Source organism: Cebus imitator, unplaced genomic scaffold (assembly GCF_001604975.1).
Source record: "Cebus imitator isolate Cc_AM_T3 unplaced genomic scaffold, Cebus_imitator-1.0 Scaffold253, whole genome shotgun sequence".
Lineage (NCBI taxonomy): Eukaryota > Metazoa > Chordata > Mammalia > Primates > Cebidae > Cebus > Cebus imitator.
The window spans coordinates 2,440,482-2,448,848 of record NW_016107568.1 but is presented as its reverse complement, the minus strand read 5'-3'; the positions used below and the strand labels follow the sequence as shown (position 1 = coordinate 2,448,848).

The 8,367-nt window shown below is 43.6% G+C and overlaps 1 pseudogene; it reads right to left on the bottom strand.

Annotated features, from left to right (window-relative positions):
* Positions 1-2,596: 2,596 nt before the first annotated feature.
* On the bottom strand, positions 2,597-3,517 carry LOC108282963 (annotated as a pseudogene).
* Between the last annotated feature and the right edge of the window lie 4,850 nt (positions 3,518-8,367).

Sequence of the window (8,367 nt, the reverse complement as noted above, 5' to 3'; positions counted from 1 at the left end):
CATGTTGACCAGGATGGTCTCGATCTCTTGACCTCATGATCCACCCGCCTCGGCCTCCCAAAGTGCTGGGATTACAGGCTTGAGCCACCACGCCCGGCCACATGGTCTTTCTTCTGTGCACACCTCTAGCATCTCTTTGGTGTCCAAATTTTCTCTTCTTACAAGAACCCCAGTCAGATTGGACTAGGGCCCACCCTAAAGGCCTCATTTTAACTTAATCACCCATTTAAAGGCATTATCTCTAAATACCATCACATTCTGAGGGATGGTGGTGGAGGTTAGGGTTTTAACATAAATCTGGGGAGACACAATTCAGTCCATAATAAGAGAAGATCAAGAACTTTCATTTTTTCCTGAAAGGAAGTTGAGAACTGTGTGCAGGGGGTTCCATCACAATTAGAAGCCCTGGGTTTTCTGTTCTAAGCTATTGTATGGCCTTCCAGTGAGACTTAGAGATAATCAAGTAAACCTCTCAGATTTTTTTTTTTAAATTTGTAAAATCGAAGTAATAATACCTAGCTTATTTATCTTACAGCATTTGGTGAAGATCAGATAAAATAATGAACATGAAAATGTTTTGAAAAACATGAATTGGCCAGGCATGGTGGCTAACATCTGTAATACCAGCACTTTGGGAGGCCAATGTGGGTGGATCATGAGGTCAGGAATTCGAGAGCAGCTTGGCCAACATGGTGAAACCCCATCTCTACTAAAAAAAATTAGCTAGGTGTGGTGGTGGGCACCTGTAATCCCAACTACTTGGGAGGCTGAGGCAGGAGCATTGCTTGAACCTGGGAGGTGGAGGTTGTAGTGAGTCAAGACCATGCCAATGCACTCCAGTCTGGGTGACAGAGCGAAACTCCGTCTCAAAGGAAAAACATGAGTTATCTACATAAATGTTCCTAAAGTCATTTGTTTACCTCCTTTGCCCTGTGTATCACATGTATTTCGATTTTTCTAACTTAGATTTTAAACAGTTGTTTATTTAAAACCTTTTAGTTAGAATCATAAAAGCAAGATAAAATAGAAAGGAAAGCAATATAACATTATTAAATACTAGCTAATTACTGTTAAGTGCTAAAACTTTGTCTCTGTTAAAAAGGAGACACAATTAGGGAAGGCTTAAAGTCAAACTAGTATCAAACAGAGACTTCAACTTTAAAAATATTAGAAGAGCTAAAAAAAGATTGGAAAAGAAAGAACGTTCTCATGGTTCAATGAAATTGATTTATTTATTTAGAGGCAGTGTCTTGCTCTGTTGCCCAGGCTAGAGTGCAGTGCAGCTTACTGCAATATCTACCTCCTAGGTTCAAGCGATTCTAATGCCTTAGCCTCCTGAGTAGCTGGGATTACAAACATGCACCACCAGGCCCAGCTCATTTTTTGTATTTTTAGTAGAGACAAGGATTCTCTATGTTGCCCAGGCTGGTCTCTAACTCCTAACCTCAGGTGATCTGCCCCTCTCAGCCTCCCAAAGTCCTGGGATTATAGACGTGAGCCACTCATCTAGCCAAAATGTTATTTAAATATCATAGCTATGTGATATGGTTTGACTGTGTCCCCACCCAAATCTCATCTTCAGCTGTAGCTCCCATAATCTCCACGTGTCATGGGAGGGACCCAGTGGGAGGTAATTAAATCATGGGGTGGGTTTTCCCATGCTGTTTTGTGGTAGTGAATAAGTCTCATGAGATCTAATGGTTTTATAAGGGGCAGTTCCCCTGCTTTCTTGCCTGCCATCATGTAAGACGTGCCTTTGCTCCTCCTTTACCTTCTGCCAGGGTTGTGAGGCGTCTCTAGCTATGTGGAACAGTGAGTCCACTAAATCTCTTTTTCTTTATAAATTATGCAGTCTTGGGTATTTCTTCATAGCAGTATGAAACTGGACTAATATACAATGTAGTATGCTCTTACCCTTAAAAAACATTGATGTATAAGAACATGTTATCCTATGGAGTGGTTTCCCCAGGGAAGCGAGGAAACCAACAGTTTGTGAACAGTTGTTTGTGCCAGACTCTGTGGGAACCCCTATACCCCTTATGGAGGCCTAATAATAATCAGTTGAGATGGGTGTTACTGTCTAGTTTTCACTTGGGAAAATGGGGGATCAGGGTCTAGGTGACTGACTCAACACAGATGCCAAGAGGAGCCATTCAGAGGCAAGGTGAACTGAGGTGTGGGTGCACAGGCTCCAAACCCCGTGGTCACTCCCATCCCACTTTATAATGCCATGATCCAGGTTTCCTTATGATATCTTTAAGGAATGCTGCCATTGTCCCTTTTTGAGATGTGGTCATCAGAAAAAGTCAGTACAGTGCATTGGTTGAAAATGTAGTCTCGGGAACCAGACTGCCTCTTATTGGCTGTGTGATTTTGGGCAAGTTACTCAGTTTCTCTGTGCCCCAGACTCCTAAGGGATAATAATAGTGCCCATTTCAAACACTTGTTGTGAGGATTAAATGGGCTGATAATATGTTAAGTGTTTAAAGTATTGATAGCGCATACTTTGCTCTATCTAAGTGTTAATATTATCCATGCTTTATATTGTGGCTACCATGTTATGCTTGGGATAGGATGCTCAGTGCTCCATACTTGGTTATGAAGATAGCTTGCAAAGGCATCTCCTCTTCAAAGCATATTTTACCTCTTTATTCCTCAGGCTATAGATCAGAGCGTTCAGCATGGGGATGACCACAGTGTAGAAGACAGAGATGACCTTGTTGTTTTGTTCCATGGACTTGTGAGAGCTTGGCTGAGCATACATGAAGGTGACGGCCATAAAAGAGGCAAATGATGCTGAGGTGGGAGGCACAGGTGGAGAGAATTTTGCTCTGGGCCTCCAGGGAGCGCATCCTGCAAATGGTCACCAGGATGTAGGCATAGGAGACTAGGATAAAGGTGATGGTAAAGAGGATGAGCAAGGCACAAGATGAGAAGATAATGGTCTCAACCTCAGTAGTATCTGCACAGGCAAGATAGAGCACAGCGGGGATGTCACAGAAACATTGGGGCCACAGTAGGACAGCTTAAAGGTGCACCCAGAGAGCAAAGCTGAAATGGCAACAGAAAGAGTATAGGAGGTCACCACCAGCAGCACACACAGATGTTGGGACATAATAGTGTGATAGAGGAGAGGGTGGCAGATGGCAGTGAATCGGTCATAGGCCATGATGGCTAGGAGCAGACACTCAGCAGTACCAGGGAGGGTCATGAGGGCCATCTGGACCACACAGCCTGCAAAGGAGATGGATTGGCTTGAGACAAGGAAGCTCTCCAGCAGCCTGGGGGTGTCCACCGTGGGAAAGGAGGAGTCTATGAAAGAGAGGATGCTCAGGAAGAAGTACATGGGTGTGTGGAGCTGTGGGTCTGCATGGATCAGGGTGATCATTCCCAGGTTGCCCACGACAGTGACTGAATATACGAACAGAAAGAGCACAAAGAAGATGCCTTTGAGGTCCTCCTGCTCTGTAAGTCCCAGCAGGCGGAACCAGGTGACTTGGGTGTGGTTCTCCACCATGGTGTGCATGTCACTGCAGAGAGAACAAATAAGATATGCATGTACCCTAGAGTTAGGGTCAGTACCCAAAGCTTTTTAAATATCCCCAGGACAGGCAGTATAATGGGAAGAGGGAGAAAAATTACCAAGAACTGAACACCTGGTATGAGCCACATGTTAACTCATTTCAAAAGCAGCTGTTTAAACCTCATACATACCTTGTGTTTAAATATTGTGTCCATTTATATTTAATGAGATGATCAACTTATCTAAGGTCACAAAGCTAGTACATAAGAAAAGTGGAATTAGAACTCAGTCTGACCAGGCACAGTGGCTCATGCCTGTAATCCCAGCACTTTGGGAGGCCGAGGTGGGTGGATCGTCTGAGGTCAGGATTTCAAGACCAGCTTGGCCAACATGGTGAAACCCTGTCTCTAGTAGAAATACAAAAAAATTAGCCGGGTATGGTGGCACACACCTTAGTCCCAGCTACTGAAGAGGCTGAAGCAGGAGAATTGCTTGAACTGGGAGATGGAGGTTGCAGTGAACCCTGCACTGCAGCCTGGGTGATAGAGCGAGATTCCATCTGAAAAAAAAAAAAAAAAAAGAACTCAGCCTGTTCTAGTAATTGTTGTATCCTTACTATGTTGTTAGAATCATTTTCTGTTCCTGAATTTTCTGTTCTATAGGGAACCAGCATCTGCAGTGGTATTGGAGGCCTGGTCTGTTGCCTCAGAAAAGGAATAATTGAAAGGATCAGTGTGGGTCATATTTGGAAGCAAAGACTCCAACAGTGCTAGTCCCCTAGGCCTAAGACACAGGAAATCAGATGCCTTGAGTCATTAGAATGTGCAGTGACTCAGCAGAGCAGTAATTTCTCTGTGTTGTGTGTTGAATTGTAGCTTCCAAAAAGATATACTGAAATCCTAACCCCTGGTACCAGTGACTGTGAACTTATTTGGAAGCAGGATCTTTGCAGATTTAATCAAGTTAATGTAAGGTCACACTTGATTAGGGTGAACCCTACTCTAACATGATTGATGTCATTATAAGAAAAGAAAACTGGCCAGGCACAGTGGCTCACTGCTCTGGGCCAGTTTTCTTTTCTTATAAATCCAGCACTTTGGGAGGCCAGGGTGGGCCAATCACTTGAAGTCAAGAGTTCAAGACTGGTCTGGCCAACATGGTAAAACCCTGTCTCTATGTAAAATACAAAAATCAGCCTGGCATGGTGGCAGGCACTTATAATCCCAGCTACTCGAGAGGCTGAGGCAGGAGAATTTCTTAAACCCAGGAGGTGGAGGTTGAGCCAATATTGTGCCATTGCACTCCAGCCTGGGTGACAGAGTGAGATTGTCTCAAAAAAAAAGGAAAAAAAAAAGAGAAAAGAAAACCGAGATATAGGAGGACAGCATCATGGGAAGAGACAGATGAGGGAAGATGGCCATGTGAAGCTGAAAGCAGAGATAGGAGTTAGGCTGCCATAAGTCAAGGAATGTCTGGGGCTTCCAGAAGCTGTCGGAGGCAAGGAAGGATGCTCCTTTAGAGGATACAGAGGGAGCATGGTCCTGCCACACCTTGGTTCCAGGCTTCTGGCCTCAAGAACTGCAAGAGAATACATTTCTTTTGTTTTAAGCCACCCAGTTTATGTTAGTTTGTTATAGCAGCCATAAAAAATGAATATACCCAGTTAGGGATGTTTCTGCCTGGTGAATATGTGGTGCTTTGAGAGGGACTTCTTGGGTAATTGTCAGAAGATGGGGCTTTACTGATTTCTCTCAATTTACTGAACTAATAATCTACAGAGAGGAAATGAAATAAACGAAAACAGATGACCGCTTCAAGATGGCTGACTAGAGGCATTTTATGTTTGCCTCCTCCGCTAAGAAGAACCAAAACAGAGAGCAGATAATCACACTTTGATTAGATTACCCAGGAGAGAGCACTGGAATTCAACAGAAAAGTGACAGGAAATACCCCAGGCAAGGAAGGAATCCTGAGATCTCTGTTTGGTAAGATTGGCTGGGAGCTGAGAGAGGTTCCCAATACAGGAAAAGGTAGTCCACATTCCAAATGAAGACTCCTGAAATCCTAGCCGTGGGAGAGACCCTTGACCCTCACAAGGCCCTGAAATGAACACAGGGAGGTGCTGGTGAGATTGTGTGATGGCAGTACCTCAGGGAGGGAGCTTGCACTGGGTCCCGCACGCTCTCTGAAACCTAAGAAGCTTCAGCAAGTTGCCATTTTAGAGCACCGCCCCCAATAGATTGCACACTGTTCTGGAGTCCAGGGGCCTGACGTAGCCCCTGGGGCTTAGGTGAGAAAGCTACCACACCAAGGGCTGAGGTACAAGCAAAGTGTTGACTACTGCTGTTGGAGCTGAGGAATGAGAAAGGTACCATTTATTTATTTATCTGAGTTGGAGTCTCGCTCTGTCGCCCAGGCTGGAGTGCAGTGGTGTGATCTTGGCTCACTGCACCCTCTGCCTCCCGGTTGGAGCAATTCTTTTGCCTCAGCTGGGATTACAGGTGCGTGCCACCACACCCAGCTAATTTTTTGTATTTTGAGTAGAGACAGGGTTTCACCATGTTAGCCAGGATGATCTCGATCTCCTGACCTCATGATCCAGCAACTTTGGCCTCCCAAAGTTCTGGGATATCAGGCATGAGCCACCACGCCCGGCCGAGCAGGGTACCATTTACTCCAGCTGGGTTGTGGTGCAAGCAGCACATGTGTTCCCCAGCCGCCAGCCTAGGCTGCCCACCACTGAAGACAGCATGCCCTCTCCAGTGGCAGAGCAGCAGTGTGGCTGCTGCTGCTCCTCACTTGAACATTCTGCCAGTGATCTAAAGATTGTCCTGCTCCTACCTACCACAGCCTTGCCTGCATTCAGGCCAGAGAGAGCTTAAGGACAAGTCTGTCTGGCCTGGCTTAACCCCTACCTCTTTTGCCAGACAACATAGCCTGGGGGCCAGTAAATTGCCCAGCCTAGGCTACCACCATTGGCACCTGAATTCTCCACTCAGCTGCTATCACCATAGCTGACACATATCACCTGAAGGCCCAGAGACCAGCCTATGCAACCCATTGTAGCCACCGCCAACACCAGTACAGACCATTTCGTACCAGAGGATTGTCTTACCACTGCTATTGTCATTGTGCATGTCATGCTGGCTGCCCAGGGGCCCAACAACCCATCCACTTGCCCAGCACACTGCTGCTACTACCCGGGACCACTGCTGCTAGTACCCCAATAAGTCACCTGATTGCCCAAAGATTGGCCCTCCTGGGCCCACTGACACTGGAGCCAGCATACACTTTCCTGCAGCCCAACGACAGACATGCTCAGCCCATTGCTGCCACCACTGGGGCCCCAACTGTGACCTATCTTGTGTCCCAGTCATGTACTGTCATAGGGCCCAAGGACAGATATACTCAGCCCACTGCTGCTACCACTGGAACCCAAACTCTGATATACTTGACTGTCCCACTATCTACCACAGCCTCCACTAATAACTGTACCCTGTGCCACCAAGGAAATCATGGATACTACTGATGCTGTTTATAGCCAAAGAAATAATATGGCAACTATATAAGGATGGTTCAACATATGCAGATCAATCATTGTGATACATCATATCAACAGAATGAAGGACAAAAATCATAGGATCATTTTAATTGGTGCTGAAAAAGCATTTGATAAAATCCAACATCCCTTCATAATAAAAACTCTAAAGAAGTGGATATAGAAGAAACATACCTCAACGTAATAAAAGCCATAAAAGATAGACACATAGGTAGCATCATATTTAATAGGGAAAAACTGAAAGCCTTTCCCCTGAGATCTGGAATACCACAAGGATGCCCACTTTCACCACTGTTAATCAGTATAGTATTGGAAGTCTTAGCTAGAGCAATCAGAGAAGAAAAAGAAATACAGGGCATCCAAATTGGAAAGGAAGAAGTCAAATCATCCCTGTATATAGATGATATGATCTTATATTTGGAAAAATCTAAAGACTCTACCAAAAACCTATTAGAATGGATAAACAAATTCAGTAGTTGCAGGATACAAATCAACATGTAAAAATCATTAGTATTTCTATATGCCAACAGCAAACAATCTGAAAAAGAAATCAAGAAAGTATTCCAATTTATCATAGCTACAAATACAATTAAATACTTAGGAATTAACTTAATCAAAAAAGTGAAATTTCTCTACAATGAAAACTATAAAACATTGGAGAAAGAAATTGAAGAGGACACACACACACACACACAAATAGAGATTTTGTGTTCATGCATTGGAATAAATATTATTGTTAAAGTGTCCATACTACCTAAATCAATCTAAAGATTCAATGCAATCCCTATCAACATGACAATGACATTCTTCACAGAAATAGAAAATACAATCCTAAAATTTATATGGAAACACAAAAGACCCAGAAGAGCCAAAGCTATCCTCAGCAAAAAGAACAAAACTGGAGGAATCACATGACTCAACTTCAAATTATACTATAGAGTTACAGTAACCAAAACAGCATAGTACTGGCATAAAAACAGACACATAGACCAAATTCATACATCTAGAGTGAACTCGTTTTTAACAAAAGTGCCAAGAAGATACATTGGGGAAAGAATAGTCTCTTCAATAAATGCTGGTAGGAAAACTGAATACTCACATGTAGAAGAATGAAACTAAGGGAGAAGTTTATATTAATGAACGCCTGTATCAAAAAAGTAGAAAAATTTCAAATAAACAATCTAATGATATATCTTAAGGAACTAGAAAAGCAAGAAAAAAATCCAAGCCCAAAATTAGCAGAAGGAAATGAATGATAAAGATTAGAGCAGAAGTAAACAAAGTA